Genomic DNA, 18,425 nt, shown 5'->3' with positions numbered 1-18,425 from the left:
ATTCTACTATAATTTATAGACATCAGTATGAGTAACAACTCTTATTTTCTCCTCCAATATATTTGCAACCTTACGGTGTGAACCATTGCTATTTCAAACTTGGGAGATTTGATTTAGCAGAATTCATAGTTTTAAATATGTAAAGTTCTACCCCATCGGGTTGCAACGATGAAATTAAAGTTTCAGACAAGCGTTCATTTCTTTAGTTTCTAAATTGATAGGTAGGGAAAAGTATTCACTATAGTTTCAGTAGAAGTAAATATTTTCATTTACTGATATCGCCGATTGAAGGATTCATATCTCTAATTGGATAATGAGATAGATTGAAAGATAAATGATACCGCCTTACTATTTCTATTGGTTCAGAATAGACAACAAACACATGACTGAACCCTGATTGGATCAGGCTCTATAATGGACTCGGCAAACAGGAGTGATTATTCATGAATAAAAGAAGAAAAACTGTTAAAAGGGACTCTAAGTATAATTGTAGGTGACCCTCCGTGTAAAGGTGTCAATGACCGATCTACAACAGATCAAGTATGAATTAGATATCAATGTTAAGAATTATCAAACATAGGTTCTCTATACAAAAATGACTTACAAAAAATTATAAAGAAACTATCAGAATTTAAAACTTTTGAACCCAGAAAAGCGACATTATCTTCAGATGTTTTTTTCACAGAAAGGTCTCAAGGGGATAGACCGTTCTGAATCGGGCATTGTTATCTTTTCATGAAGGTTCACTTGAAAAACCTCGTATAATCCCTTTCAAGAAAGTTATAAAGATGTAAAACTTTCTGAGTATATATGTGCAGGTCTATGGTATGGGTTTGGTTAAGTGTTCTATTGAGACTAAATGTATCATCCATCCTTTATCTCCTTGATATAGTAAACCTGACAGTCTGTGACTGAAAAATGTGTTTTTGCTGTCAGCAGCTCTTACTGGGATAATAGAACTACAAGATTGGGGCAATTTAGACATTATTCTACAGCTTGGGTAAGAAATATGAGATTTTCTATGTGAACATATATCTAGCTCTGCTTTATGGTATTAAGGATGAAGATTGGAGGGGGGAGGGGGGGTGGTTACATACACAGAGATCAGAATTAATGAACAGCTAAGAAGTATTTGAACAAATAGCGAAACGATTCAGAGAGATGTAACTCAACTAGTTATCTATTAGACCTAGTTAAACTACTTCTCCAGCCACAGTTGTATTATTGATCGTGACGTTTTCAGAAACCTTAAAAATCTTTTTTTCTTAAGAGAAGGGGTTTCCGTACAGGAACTAAATACAAGAGAAGGGGTTTCCGTACAGGAACTAAATACAAGAGAAGGGGTTTCCGTACAGGAACTAAATACAAGAGAAGGGGTTTCCGTACAGGAACTAAATACAAGAGAAGGGGTTTCCGTACAGGAACTAAATACAAGAGAAGGGGTTTCCGTACAGGAACTAAATATTCAAAGGGACTTTAAGTAAATTTCTAAGTGACCCTCCACGCAAATATGGCAATGTCCGATTCACAATTACATCCTTGAAGCCTTTGTCTGATCCATGATGTGGAAGATATTGTCGTTTTTCTATTTCTAGATTGTAAATGTTTAATTGTGATAATTCATAAATGATTTCCTGCAGAAGAAATGCGCAAGTCATTTTAGAAGAAAAAAATCGTTTTTGAAATTATTATCATTATTTTAATTCATACTTGATCGGTCTATGGTTTTAAGGGTACCGTTGTGAATCAAGCATTGCTATCAGGATCTAATTTTCTAACCTTTAATCTGTATATCTTAAAACCTGGTGTCGTAGACCTAAATGATATTTCAAACTATGAATTTTGCTCGAACAAATAGTCAAAATAATTAGCAAAGGCTTACACCATCAAGTTGCAAAGATAAAAGGATAGATGATAAGAGTTTGTGGCCAGCGATCAGTTCCGAAACGAAAATGTAAAAAAATTTATGATATTTATATTCAATATCTGTATATTTTGTAAATGTATGTATATATGAAGATATTCAATTCAAAACCAATATATTCAATTTCAAAATCCATACATTTATTTATCCGCATTAGGGATCATGGGTTCATTTTATTATCTTAATTCCTGTATCCTTCATTCTGTATCCTGTATCCTATATCCTATATCCTATGTCCTGTTATCTGTATCCTGTATCCTGTAATCTGTATCCTGTATCCTGTAATCTGTATCCTGCACTCTCGGTATCCTGTAATCTGTATCCTGTAATCTGTATCCTATAATCTGTATCCTTTAATCTGTATCCTGTAATCTGTATCCTGTAATCTGTATCCTGTAATCTGTATCCTGTAATCTGTATCATGTAATCTGTATCCTGTAATCTGTATCCTGTAACCTGTATCCTGTAATCTGTATCCTGTAATCTGTATCCTGTAATCTGTTTCCTGTAATCTGTATCCTTTTATTTTATATCCTGTAATCTGCAGTATCCTGTAATCTGTATCCAGTAACCTGTATCCTGTAATCTGTATCCTGTAATCTGTATCCTGTAATCTGTATCCTGTAATCTGCAGTATCCTGTAATCTGTATCCAGTAACCTGTATCCAATCTGTATCCTGTAATCTGTATCCTGTAATCTGCAGTATCCTGTAATCTGTTTCCTGTAATCTGTATCCTGTAATCTGTATCCTGTAATCTGTGTCCTGTAATCTGTATCCTGTATCTGCAGTATCCTGTAATCTGTTTCCTGTAATTTGTATCCTGTAATCTGTATCATTTTATTTTATTTCCTGTAATCTGTATCGTGTAATCTGTTTCCTGTAATCTGTTTCCTGTAAATAATCCATGAGTCTTGTCCCAGAATCATGTAATCTTTGTTCATGTATCATGTATCACATATGTATCATGCATCGCGTATCATGCATCCTTTTCCTGCATCATATATACTGTATCCTGTTTTTTGTGCCCTTTATCATGACGTGTCTTGTATCGTGTTTTAATGTATTCTTTATCCTGTATCTGAGGTATCCTGTAACCTGTATCATTATCCTTTTCCCTGTATTATAAATCCTGTATCCTGTTTCCAAAGTACTGCAGCTCTCAATCAAGAATCACAATCAGTTAAATCCACTTACAGTTATATTTAATCATCTACCCATCAATGTAATCATCTATCTATCTATTCAATCAGCTTATTTAATCTCTCTTTGTGTTTACCCAATTTTCTATTCATTTGACGTTTATTTTCTCATATTTTCTGTTATTTAAACACGACAATTGAGAGAGACCTTTTTAATAAATCTTGTCTTAATTTCCATTGACCTTAGACTGATCATGTCAGATTCACAACGCTATCCTATAAAACTCTGTCTGAGTAATGATGAGGAAAATACTGTCGTTGTTCAATTTAAAAACATGTCACTTTTGTAGGGTACCCTTGTCAATTGGAAGTGACACTTTGTAATAAGAAGGTCACTTGAAACTTTACATCCAACCCCTTGAGTCTTCTTTCTCTGTACAGTATTTTAAACCCTTCATTCTTATATGTAAACAAAGGCGACAACAGTTCTGCGACTAAGGACTCTAACAGTAAACATTGTGTGTATTTCTAAAGAATACTATTGATTACAATCTGGCAAGTAACTTCCGGTTCACCACGTGCTCTTCTGAAGATTTGACTTCCGGTGGGCGCGTGGCGGCCGCCATTTTCTTTTGACAAACTTATCTAATCACATGTAGATTATTTACAATTAGGAACATCCATAAAACACATTGAATACATTTTATAATTTTGAATAAATAATCATTTTTTTTCTTGTTTTTCCTGGCGTTCTTAACGTTCTTAGCATTATAAATCATAATATGATATATAATTAGTTAAATTGTATAGGTCGAGGACCTGTACTTCCTTGCATAAAAATTTATAGTCTTTCAGAAATCATTATTTTTGAACTATCGCTGCAACTTCGTTCGAATTTTCCCAATTTTTCGTTTTTTTCATCTTTTCTTCTAATCTTTCTCCCACGCCATTGATTTCTTGTTTCCCTACTATTTGATATCCCATCACATTACATTCACAATTAACCTCACAGGGCGGAAGTGTTTCAACGCTTAATGCTCTTCCGTGATTGGTCCAAATATAGGATCTTGTCTCCTATTGGCTGAAAAATTGGGCACCCATCCACTCACAGCGTGTCTTATTGTTGGGGGAAATTGTATAGTTGAGGAGGACTGGAGGAGAGCAGAGATGTAAAATTGTTATATCCATTGTAAACTGTGTCAATAGAGACTTTTTATACACACTTATACCCACAGTTCAGGAGCCTATCTTATTATATAACTCAGCTCAAGAATCTACCAAGAAACAGAGCAAATCAGATTATAAAAAGAAAGTATCTTTTTTGTTTACTACCATTTTTTACTTAATGATAGACCTTTTTTTCTTTCATTTTGAGTATTGGTTTTATTTTTTTCCCTCTTTTACAATTTTTAATTTCTTTGTTTTTAATTTTTGTTTCCTTCGTTTCCTTCTTTCCATTTTTCCATCTCTCTATTACAGGCCTGGTAAACATAAAATCATTTTTACTCCAAATCATTACTTCAAAGTTTAAAAGAAGCTTGAAATTCCTATATAAATTGACTCCTATGATTCCTATATAAATTGACTCCTATGTCCTCCTCATACGCTGATTTTCTGATCATCTTCGCAGCCCCTGATGTTGTAAACCTTTTTTTTCAGAATTACTAATTTGAAATATCTACGAAGATTTAAGGATTAGCAAAATTAGAGTTTGAGCTTATAGTGTCCAGTTTCTTTGTAAAATAAACAATCATACCAGAGCTGTAAACTTTAGACTGATGGATATCAAGATTAATGCTTAAACTCCTGGTTTTACTAAACCCGAGATTACTTTTATACGCATTCGATATCCAAGAATGAAATATAAAATTCAACCAATCTGTGTATCATGTTAATATGTGCTCATTAACTTTTGAAAAACCGGTTTTTTTCTGGTATTGATTGTATCATATCAATTAAACTAAACATCGATTAGATAAATGTAAGCTTAACATGATTAAATTTATATTTGCTTTAATGCTCTAAAAGCCGGCTAGTGAATAGCTGAATTTAATTCAATCGGATATTAGTTCAATCGATATAGCATTGTATCTGTAATTGTTATCAAACGAAACTTTTAAACAGTAGGGATATCCAAAAAAGAGGATTAAAAATAAAATCAAAATAAAATCAGAAGTGTGTACATTGGATACTCAGATTAAGCGATCAGGATTAAGGATATCTCATTCTAAAGTTTTCAGCTCAGCTCATGTAAACATATATGTATATATATATATATATATATATATACAGTGATGACCAGAAAACTGTAGAATAGGAAGACGATTTTAAAGCAATACTGATGTACATTTGATGTTGTTACAAAGCAAATAGCTTTATTTGTATAAGTTATAAAATCACTTATTAAGTGAAATGGATCTGTTTAATGTGCCTCAAGTGCATATTGGACTAATTAAAAGTCTTAACTTGAGTCCGAAAGTCCACTTCATATTCCAGAGTTCTCTGTTTAATACTGTATAGTATATTCAACTCCACTTTGAGCTTTGAAATTGGAAAAGAAAAAGTTAGAAACAACCATGGTTAAAAAGCAAGGAAAGTTAATTGCAGTAGCATAAACTCTGCGTACATATTGAAACCAGTTCTCTCTGGGCGGAATTTGTTAACAAGAATAGATGCATCAGTGTTCGTTTAGTATCCGAGGAGATTCAAAGTTCAAAGCAATTTTGATAATTTTGACAATTCACATTATAGTTTCCTAAGACCAGAATATTTCATTGATTATTTATGTGAAGATGGATCCCATGTCAGGCTTCAAAATCCGTCTTGTGTTTACATTACCACCCAGAGACAGTACACTGCAGTACAAAAGATGAGTACACCTCTGAAATAACTTTCCTTGCATTTTAACTTTGGAAACAACATTATATTTGAAAACCCTGTAAATAATGTTTATCCACTAGGAGGTTATTCATCACACCTAATATTTCCCGTTGTAGGTTGATTAAGTGACTTTATTGCCCTACAGGAGGTCGAGAAAATAACTTATTCACCCTGCTATTAAAATTTCAAATTTCACACCTAATTTTCCAGTTATAGGGCGATAGAGTTACTTTATCACCCTACAAGATGGTGATAAAGTAACTTTATAGCCCGGCTATCAGAACAGTTAAGTAAAGTTGAACTGCAGTTATTGTAATGAGTATCTTCCGTGCAAAAAAGTTTTTGAGGGTATTTTTACTTATTCTAGTTTGATCAAATGAAAATTCCGGCACTTTTTTCACTTAAAATGAGTCCCATTACAATGACATAAATAGATATAAAACAAAATATAATCTGTTCAGAATACATATTTTTGAGCTTAAATTAGCTCATACAAAATCAAAATCTGTATAAAAAAAATTAACCACGTTAAATAAAAATTGTCAATAACAAATTGGCCAAAAAAGAGAATCTTTAAGTGATTTCAGCTTCATTGAATATTAAACTTGATTGATTCAAATAAATTGAGTTTTTCAAGTTTCAATGAATTGAATTGAATTACACTTCTCTCCCTCCCTTGTATTAAATGGATCCGGACACACGTGTCAGATAAATTCTTCAACCGCAAATCTGATTAAACTTTTGAAGAGAAGATTGGAAAATTACAAGATTAAAAAAGAGAAAGGAGATACAGTTTCCAAGAATCAAATTTAACGAATTTCAAAAAGTAGTTGTTCCACGTAGACTGGGTTGAACCACTTCTTGAATTGGTACACACAAGAAGCAGTTTAACTTGGTTACGTAGTTTAACTATTTCCCGCAATTCATAAGTTTTGGTCCCAGGGTTTATTGAAAAAGAACCATTAACGAACTAAAAGAACAAATAATACAAATTTGCCCAAACCAAAATGGATAAATTGTTGTTATTTTTTATGCGATTGGAATTGGAAATTTGCAGGCCCGTAACCAGGATTTTTCCAGGGGGGGTGCAACAATTCTTGGTTTGTTTTTACGGTGGTATATGGTTTTCTTTATTACATTGTCAATGTACGCTATAAAGACTAACCTTTTTAACAAGTGTACTTAAGCTTTTAAGGGTTACATTTTAGTGTCTGAAACTTTTCAGTTTACATATACAATATACATAAAATATAAATGAATGGTACTTTAGCTTAAGGAAAAAATTCATTATTTAAAATCAAGGCTTCTTGTCCCTCGGCATGATATTATGAAGATTGAAGATGAATGAAAAATAAGATCTCTAATATTTTGTTTAAAAGAGTTTATTTATTGACATTGAGACATTGAGACATTCTTAGTGAATTTTTGAGTACTCAAAAAACCCTTCTACTTTGACTAAAAATAACAAATATCCTCGCTTAAAATAATGTTTTTGAAACTCTCAAAAATGGCTATTATATTCCAAAATAAATGGATGAATTTTTTCCTTTTAACCAACTGTTAAAACTTTAAAGGATGTTTTACTTTGTATAAGTTATTGATATCAGAGACACCCACAAACACACACACCCACTTTTAATGAGTAACGCACAATAAATTTGTAATTTGGTTTGGGAAGGGAATCAACTCTTGCTTAAGCTATATTATTGGTAACTAGATTTTAGAAAATTATGAGAAACAATTTCTTTTATATGGGACTGGGGGGGGGGGTGCAAATTCGTCATTGCACCCCCCTTTCATAAGAAAGGGGGGTGCACCTGCACCTGCCCCCCCTGGTTACGGGCCTGGAAATTGGAAATTGTTTGAATCATGAATAAAAATAACTCTTATTGGATGGTTCTTAGGCTGCAGAAAGTTTCGTTTTATCAAACAAAAATTTTACAAAAACAAATGTTTCCAGCTTTTTACTTTTTTAAGCACTATTCTTTATCAACAAAAACGAAGTATTAGAAACTAAGAATTCCAAAAATTAATGTTACTCATAAGTTTCTAGAAGTAAATATTTTCTTTTACTGCATATAGCGCCGATTGAAGGATTCATAACTCTAATTGAATAATGAGCTAGTTAGAAAGATAGATGTTACCGCCATACTATTTCTATTGGTTCAGAATAGATTTCAAACACGTGGCTGAACCCTGATTGGATCAGGCGCTAATGAACTCAGCATACTAGAGTACAAAAGTTTAATGGCACGGGAACCCAGCATTGCCTGGAAACCTTCTCCATAAAATTCAACCGAATTAATTGAATTTTTAAAACATTTCCATCAATCAAAATTCCTGGCAGATCGGGTTCCTCAGTTATGACCGGACATACAAACAAACTTTAAATTTAACTTTTATTTGCTCAACCTTATATCTTTGAAAGCAGATGTCGTAAATCTTTGATTTTAAATTAAAAATTCTGCTCGCTAAAATAGTTAAAGCCTGAAATATCAAAGGTTGACATCAGCTATCAAGACGCGAAGATATTGGGATTAGAAAATTCGAGTTAGGGCTCAGTAATTACTCAGTTCCTTTGCAAGGCCTAACACATGTATTAATGTTTATTCTCTATTATTCTTTTTATTCATATGTTATGTTTGCCAGTTTAGGCATTAGACAACACATCCATTCTTTGTTTGTATTGAGTAGATATTACATTATATACTTATATATATTTATATACATATATTCCCTCCATTGTCTACAGATTTACTGTATTTACTGGGGGAGTGATCCACTTCCTCTCTGTTTCTTCTTCCGGTCTGCCACGTGACCCCACGTCATTTCCGGTATGAAGCGTATGGGCCGGGAGTGTACTGCTCGTTGTTGTTATTGTTCCTAATCGATCCTAATCCTGGTAATAGTGTTGATAATTATTGTTATTTATTGTACTGCAAAGATATATTTATCTTATTTATCCCTCTCAATAATACGTATTATGTATGCAACTCTTTGGTCTTTTTCTTAGAGCTGACTATTTGGTTCAACCGCCTCCCTATAGTCTTTTTGACTTCACTAACTCACTGATTAACTAACTCAATAACTCACTATAATACTATCTCACTAACTCATTAACTCATTAACTCACTGACTCACTAACTCACTAACTCACTAAATCACTAACTGGCTAACACATTAACTTATTAACTCACTAAAACACTAACTCACTAGCTCACTAACTCACTAATTCACTATCTTACTTACTCACTGACTCACTAACTCATTAGCTCATTGACTCACTGACATACTAACTCACTAACTCGTTAACTCACTAACTCGCTAACTCATTAACTCACTAACTCACTAACTCACTAACTCACTAATTCGCTATTTCACTAACTCACTAACTCACGAACTCACGAACTCACTAACTCACCAATTCACTAACTCAATAAATCATTAACTCACTAACTAACTCACTAACTCACTAACTCACTAACTCCCTAAACTCCCTAACTCACTAACTTACTAACTCACTAACTCACTAACTCACTAACTCACTAACTCACCAACTCACTAACTCACTAACTCGCTAACACATTAACTCGCTAACACATTAACTTATTAACTCACTAACTCACTAACTCGCTAACACATTGCTAACACATTAACTCGCTAACACATTAACTTATTAACTCACTAACTCACTAACTCGCTAACACATTAACTTATTAACTCACTAACTCACTAACTCGCTAACACATTAACTTATTAACTCACTAACGCACTCTCTCAATTTCAATTATATATTTGCAAGGAGGAGGATGGGAATTTAGAAATGTTTTATTTGAAGGAAATTTGACTTGATTCCTCAAGGGAGTTTACTCTGCTATATATACTCGGCTTCAGAACAAAACATAAAAATCAAATTTTAGAAATTTTTTGTCTAAATTTTCAAATTGATAAATTTCGTTATCAAAATTGTGTGTTTTCTTTTAAAATTTTTAATTTGGATGTATTTTTTTACTCTTCTCTATCCTAATGTAAATTATATCTAACGAAAAAATTATATTTTTTCCAAATTAAGTTTTCAAACATTTTGAAATTATGTTTATCTCTTGAATTGTTGCAGAAGCCCAAATATTTTTCTAAAAATATTTATAATATTTGAAAATCTTTGAATTAAACAAACTTTGTCATTTAGTGCTTTCGGAGTCCACATTTCGGTCGGACTTTGGACTCGGAGAACCTCAATTTTCCATTTGGAACCTAAACTTTCCATTGTAGACTCTTAACTTTCCATTGGGGACTCTAGATTTCCTATTGAAGGCCTTCAACGTTCCATTGGGGACTCTAGATTTACCATTGGAGAATCTCAACTTTCCATTGGAGACTCTCAACTTTCCATTGGAGACTCTCAACTTGCCATTGGAGAGTCTCAATTTCCATTGGAGACCCTCAAATTTCCATTTGGAACCTCAAATTTCCATTGGAGACTTTCAATTTTCCATTGGAGACTCTAGAATCACCTTTGGAGACTCTCAACTTTCCATAAGAGGCCCATACATTCGAAATTGTTTGAGTTTCTTATTAAACTCGGGTTTCCAATGACAAGCTTAGAGTTATGATGATGAAAATTGTTGACTCTTCAATGAGCAAGTATGGGTCTCCGATGAAAACTAGGGGGTTTTCAATAAAAATCAAATGATCTCCGATAAAAAAGGGTCTCCGAGATTAAGGGAGGCCGATTTTAACATTTTTTTCTTGAAATTTTAATGTTGTCAAACTGGTATGTAGCGAATTTAGGATCATCTGTATAGTTCTACAATCTATTTTATCTATGTTTTAGTTTTGTATTCTGACCGGTCCGACCGGTTAGCTCGTTTTACCTGTTGACAATAAAGTAGTTCAAAATCAAACGTTGTATAGCACGGAGGGAATAAAGTCTGTGTAGATGGCTAGTATTTATAGTTTGGCTGTTTAGCTTATATTATAGTCAGGATTGACTGCAGTTTGAGACAAGTATTCTCGTAGTTTATCTGGCTAGATGGTTACAGGTATCTGAGCAACTTTAAGAAAATAACATTAAAGACCCAAATCAAATATAATCCAAATATGTTGGTCTGGATGTATCAGAAGCCGCTCAATACTGCCCATTTGATTTCGTTTTAATATCTTGAAAAATCTAGGGTCAAAATCAGTTTACGTGCTTTGCAAACGGTACTTCATTTGAATAAGAAATATTTGTCCTATGTTCAATTACCGCGTATACAATAACCTATTCTGAATATTTCTTATTCAAATGGAGTACCCGTCTGCAAAGCATGTATAATCATATGGTATGGCGGGCCGCGTCAGTTATATCTCCCTTCTATTCTATACTCCTTGGCTTTACCTCTTCGTTTTATTACTCTATGATAGTTTCCCTATATTTTCAAGCTAGTAAAAAGGTTCAATTATCAAGATCTGAAACAAAACTCTTAACAAAAGATTGCATAAACTATTTTTTTTAATTGGAAAGATTGAAAATGATTATTATTCATCTTGAACTGTTCTTCTCGGAGCTAAATTAATACATTTAATTAGCTCTATAACAGGGCAAAATATGAGCTCTGATAAACACATTTGATAACATTTTGTTTATTTAGGTATTTGTTAAATTTATCTATTTTTCAATTAGAAAATTAAAGTGATGAATATTTGGTCGTATTCCCTGATGTGTGTCTGTCAGTTCCCAAGGGGTTTTCAATTAACACTTTGCGCACTAATTAATTTATTTTCTACTGTGGATTCCACCATCGTGTATCTACTACAGATCTTAGATAGATAGATAAATAGATAGATTGATGGATAGATAAATAGCTATAGCTATATATATAGATACACGATAGGTATAGATAGATAGATGAAGAGGTAGATAAAGGGAAAGATATATAGATTTGCATCTATCTATTTATTTATCTATCTATCTAGGATTTAATCAGCTAAATATGAAAGTTTGAAACTTTAAAACAATTCAGTTAATTATATGTCATCTTAGATAGAACAACCTCACAAACACACCGTTTACACATGAGACACACAAACAACAGACCATTCGACAATTTAACGGGAGGCTCGGTTAATCATAAAGGACGGACTCGACAATGTAACTTAGATTTTAGTCGCACGGTAGATCGGCAGATGAACGAATTAAGTCTTTTTTAGTCGAAGTATATAAATAAAGAGTTAATTGTACAAATTAAGAGAGGTTTAGTAGACAGATAAATAAAGAGTTAATTGGAAGAATTAAGAGAGGTTTAGTCGACAGATAAATAAAGAGTTAATTGTACAAATTAAGAGAGGTTTAGTAGACAGATAAATAAAGAGTTAATTGGAAGAATTCAGAGAGGTTTAGTCGACAGATAAATAAAGAGTTAATTGGAAGAATTCGGAGAGGTTTAGTCGACAGATAAATACAGAGTTAATTGGAAGAATTAAGAGAGGTTTAGTCGACAGATAAATAAAGAGTTAATTGGAAGATTTCGGAGAGGTTTAGTCGACAGATAAATACAGAGTTAATTGGAAGAATTAAGAGAGGTTTAGTTGACAGATAAATACAGAGTTAATTGGAAGAATTAAGAGAGGTTTAGTTGACAGATAAATAAAGAGTTAATTGTACAAATAAAGAGAGGTTTAGTAGACAGATAAATAAAGAGTTAATTGGAAGAATTCAGAGAGGTTAGTCGACTGATATATAGAGAGGCTTAGTCGACACTTGAACAGATAGTTAATTAGACAGAACATGTAAAGTCGATGTATTGACATATAATTAATGTAGATCTGATCGACAATTGACAATGTTTGTAAAAAAAATAAGAAAATAAGGGAGTTGCTAGATATTTCAGTATTTCTGGTTTCCTGTAGATGTGACCTACAATAAGCGAATTTTTCTTGAAATTCAGAGTGTGCGATCCCCTCCCACGTTAAACTAAAGTAAATTCTACGCAAGATTTAAATCGTTCATGTTTTCAATTATAACTTATCTGAAAGAACAATTTTTAAGAATTTTAATTTCTCATAATTACGCGTAAAATGAAAACTAAAGGAGCTACGAGGTCACAAAGTTGTACCAAAAATTTGGCATACACCTTCTCCGTCTGTCTGGTTTGCAGTGGACCTCATATATCTGCAGCCCAATCCACTGTTCCAAGATGTACATATTTATATAATAAATAAGAGTCCTGGTGAACATATTTATATAAAAGTGCCGCCATGAGTCTAATGTTGCGGAAAAGGCCCAGTATAAAGATAACATAAACCAATTTAAGCGAAAATACCCTCGCTTTCAAAGCTAAGTGCCGGAATTGAGTTGTGAAGAAATTGAGCAGAATGATCTGTGATTGGTCGAGAAGCTGGGGCTCCTTGACTCTCATTGGTCGAGACAATAATCAAAGCAATATTCATACAATTGAATGTAAAGGAAGGGAATATAAGCAAGGCTTTTCCGTGACACAGGACACTACATTCTAAATACAGGGTTACCAGTAAAGAATGAAACTTCAGAGACGACTGGACGGATTCTTGCCAGCTTGTTCTTAAATTGATGGTTCTGTGTAGTTTTAAACTGTTTGATTTCTTTGCCAAATCATTGAAAGAGCATTTTAAAGACCAACAATTTTCTTTTCAATTTTCATTAAAGTCCCCTCCTTTGTGAAGAATCCTGTTTCCACACCAATAGACCAATGGCTTTGTTCCTTTCTAAACTATGGAGTTTATCATCTGAACCATTATGTTTATCATCTAAACCATTGAGTTTAGTATCCAAACCAATGAGTTTATCATCTAAACCATTGAGTTTATCACCTAAATCTTGGAGTTTATCATCTAAACCATTGCGTTTATCATCTAAACCATTGAGTTTATCATCTAAACCTTGGAGTTTATCATCTAAACCATGGTGTTTATCATCTAAACAATGGAGTTTATCATCGAAACCATTGAGTTTATCCACTAAACCATGGAGTTTATCATCTAAACCATGGTGTTTATCATCTAAACAATTGAGTTTATCATCTAAACCAAATAGTTTATTATCTAAACCATTGAGTTTAGTATCTAAACCAAGGAGTTTATCATCAAAACCATTGAACTTATCACCTAAACCATGGAGTTTATAATCTAAATCATGTAGTTTAGTATCTAAACCAACGAGAGTTTAACATCTAAACCATGGATTTTATCATCTAACCCATGAAGTTTAGCATCTAAACCATTGAGTTTAGTATCTAAACCATTGAGTTTAGTATCTAAACCATTGAGTTTAGTGATGTACATTTGCTTTNGGGTTAAACCATTGAGTTTAGTATCTAAACCAAGGAGATTATCATCAAAACCATTGAGTTCATCATCATCTAAACCATATAATTTTGTCATCTAAACCATATAGTTTATCATCTAAACCAAATAGTTTATCATCTAAACCATTGAGTTTAGTATCTAAACCAAGGAGTTAATCATCAAAACCATTGAGCTTATCACCTAATCCATGGAGTTTATCATCTAAACCATGGAGTTTAGTATCTAAACCAACGAGTTTATCATCTAAATCATGGAGTTTATCATAAAAAACCATTGATATTATCATCTAAACCATTGAGTTTATCATCTAAACCTTGGAGTTTATCATCTAAACCATTGCGTTTATCTACTAAACCATGGAGTTTATCATCTAAACCATGGATTTTATCATCTAAACCATGGAGTTTATCATCCAAATTATAGAATTTATCATCTAAGCCATCGAGTTCATCACTTATACCATGGAGTTTAGTAACAAAACCAAGGAGTTCATCATCAAAACCATTGAGTTTATCATCTAAACCATTGAGTTTATCATCTAAACCATGAAGTTTAACATAATACCATGTCCATCTTCAAAATTGAAATATTTTACCAAAATACCAAAGTTTGAAATATTTATATTAATATGCTTAAAGTGATGTTTGACAGTTGAAATTGTATTTATTGTATAAACCTGACATGTGTTTAAGATGTTTGTCGAAGTTAGGATGGAAAACATCAGGGTTGATTCAATATTCAAACCCTGCTCCGGGTTCCCCTGGGAATAGAGCATTCAATTTCTAATCTAGTTTTAATCATGTTTAACTAATTCAATGTTAGGACTAGGCACGGGCAGCGGTAGTACATTTGAATTTCCGAGCCGGGTCAACCTTTCCGGTCCTAGTTTGTACTGTACCTAGCTCTTTGACAGGACTAGCTGGTGCAAAAAGGTTGACGCGGTCAGACTTTATGCTTCATAGGTTGAATTTACTTTTACTAAAGGAGCTGGGGTGCGTGATAAATTATATAAAGTTGTAATCTCTGCTTGATGTCTGTTTGTTTGTCCGATCATAACTTAGGAACTGGGGTGCGTGATAAATTATATAAAGTTGTAATCTCTGCTTGATGTCTGTTTATTATATTATATAAAGTTGTAATCTCTGCTTGATGTCTGTTTGTTTGTCCGATCATAACTTAGGAACTGGGGTGCGTGATAAATTATGTAAAGTTGTAATCTCTGCTTGATGTCTGTTTATCATATTATATAAAGTTGTAATCTCTGCTTGATGTCTGTTTATTATATTATATAAAGTTGTAATCTCTGCTTGATGTCTGTTTGTTGGTCCGATCATAACTTAGGATCCTCTTGATCGATTTGCCTCAACTTTGTTTAAGGGAACTTAGTTGGTTTGAACGTTATAAGATGAGCAAATCGGCTTTTATAAATATTCTATGTTCTACATACTGCAACATCAATTATGATCCCCCATGGGAATATTCAAGGGAATATAAACGCGCATTTACGCATCTTATCTTTACGCAACAATACAGTCATCTACTCATGGTGCATATTGCGTAACGTTTCTATTATTTGGCGGGCTTGTTTGTCTGTTGGGTTCAAAATGTTAAGAAATCCAACCTGAAGATTTTCGAATTTAAAACAATTGGCCTAAAATTAACTTTAATAAATAATTTAATAAAGTCCACCGATGATAATAAGAATATCAACGATAGACCTCCAAAAAGATCATTCAGAAAGATAAGCTTAATATTCAAAAGATGGACGCGAACCTCTCGTTGAATCTAGTTTAAATATATATAGTAAACATGAAGGATGAAACTTCGTGAAATATTTAAACTGTAGCTGATCGTCTGTGTAGTCTCATTCTTTGCGGGTAGCCCTGTATTATAGAATTCAGAATGTAAGAAGAATGGCATTTAGCATTAAAGGGAGTAACCGTCTATGTAAGGTAGTTGAACTGAGTATGCAGTGTTGTGGAAAACTGCTTTCGGATTCATTTGAGGCATATTTCACTTTTTAAAGATCTGTAAATCCTGAGTTTGAGCGCAAATTCGACGTTCAAAACTCCTACTTTGGGGGTGTATACGTTTTCCGAATCGGTTTTTTTAAAATTATTAAATAACGACGACGAAAAATAAAGTGAAAATTATACAGTAATCTAATTAGATGGTTAGGAACATATTTCTCAAAAGAATTTTGTCAATAAATCAATGCTTTTATTATTCTAGAAAATCTGCGGAAATTCTTTGAATAATGAGAAACCAGAATAATGAAAAATAGAAACAAATAATTGAACAAGATTACTTATTTTCGATGATAAGATTAATTTTTGTTTTCTCAACCTGTTCCTAAACAATTAATTAGTTTATTCTAGATTTTATTTTTATTTTATGTCGTTACTCCCTTTAAGAGTCAAAAAAAGAAGTAGTTGTAGTAGTATCCATCTATGTTCAAATCTATCTAACCATCTATCTTTCTATCTATTCTATCTATCTATCTATCTATCTATCTATCTATCTATCTATCTATCTATCTAACCATCTATCTATCTATCTATTCCTTCTATCTATCTATCTATCTATCTATCTATCTATCTATCTATCTATCTATCTATCTATCTATCTATCTATCTATCTATCTATCTATCTATCCCCTTGTAACCAGCCAATAACCCAGGATTAGAGTAAACCACCAACTGTTACACTTTAGTCACGTGATATTCTAGAGAGTATCAGTAATATTCATAGAGAAATTCTATCTATCTATCTATCTATCTATCTATCTATCTATCTATCTATCTATCTATCTATCTATCTATCTATCTATCTATCTATCTATCTATTCCCTTGTAACCAGCCAATAACCCAGGATTAGAGTAAACCACCAACTGTTACACTTTAGTCACGTGATATTCTAGAGAGTATCAGTAATATTCATAGAGAAATCTTGATAGTTTTAGAGTATCAATATACATAGAGAGCTTTTTATAGGTCATAGAGTATAAATATTAATAGACAACTCTTGATAGTTCATAGATTATCATTATTCAAATAGAACTCTTGATAGTTCATAGAGTTTCAATATTCATAAAGAACTCATGATAGTTCATAGAGTTTCAATATTCATAGAGAACTCATGATAGTTTATAGAGTTTCAATATTCATAGAGAACTCATGGTAGTTCATAGAGCATCAATATTCATAGAGAACTCATGATAGGTCACAGAAGAGACAGCTAAATGTTTTTATCCCAAAAATAAGCTTGGAAAACTTTTTTAGATTGATTTATTTCTTTTTAAATATTTAAAAACAAATAGATAATTTACATATTTATATACTTGGCAAAAAATAACAAATTATACAGCGAATAATAAACCAGAGAGCTAAGATCATAGATATTTCAAAAGAATACACAATTAAACATTTTTATTATGATGCCTATAATGGAATATTGAAAGAAACTCAAATATATATTTGAAAGACTTAAAAGCATGAAAAAATCTAAAACAAGGCACACATTTCTACAGAGGGAAGTACTTGGCCTTCTTAAAAGTAATTTTTGTTTATTTAAACATAATTAAAATTAAATATCATCTTCTTGGAGTAGGTAAACGTTTTAAACAATATTATTCAAACCATAGATTGTTGAAAATAACAGATCGAACACTAGATTTTCAAGATTTATGTGTGCTTCGTTCATAATAACCCTGTTCTACGCCGAATACGCGTAACTCCTTTGGGTTTTCTGCTTCAGGGCTATTGTGAACGAAACACACATAAATCTTGAAAGGACGACATCTAGTGTCCTATCTATTATTTTATTTAATCTATGATTTCAACGTTAATTAAAAATTTGGAGTTGCGCTCAAATGCCACAAGAATATGTTAAGCTGTCATGCCAGTAAATAACATGAGGAATATAAAAACTAAACTAACTAGTTCAAAATGGACAGTCGTTAAACATTCTTAAAAACAGATTTTAACAAGAGTGTAATGCATTACATTCTTGGATTTTAACAGGCCCGAAAAGAATATAAGGCTTGAAAAAAACTGAACTGAAAACTCTTAACCTCAAAACGACAAAAAGGACAGAGCCGTTGCCTCCCCCCCCCCCCCACCCTCCCCCCCCCCCCCCCCCCCCACCCTCTCAAC

Source organism: Eurytemora carolleeae, unplaced genomic scaffold, assembly GCF_000591075.1.
Source record: "Eurytemora carolleeae unplaced genomic scaffold, Eaff_2.0 scaffold7, whole genome shotgun sequence".
Classification (NCBI taxonomy): domain Eukaryota; kingdom Metazoa; phylum Arthropoda; class Copepoda; order Calanoida; family Temoridae; genus Eurytemora; species Eurytemora carolleeae.
The sequence above is the reverse complement of the archived record's forward strand: the minus strand, read 5'-3'. Positions refer to the sequence as shown.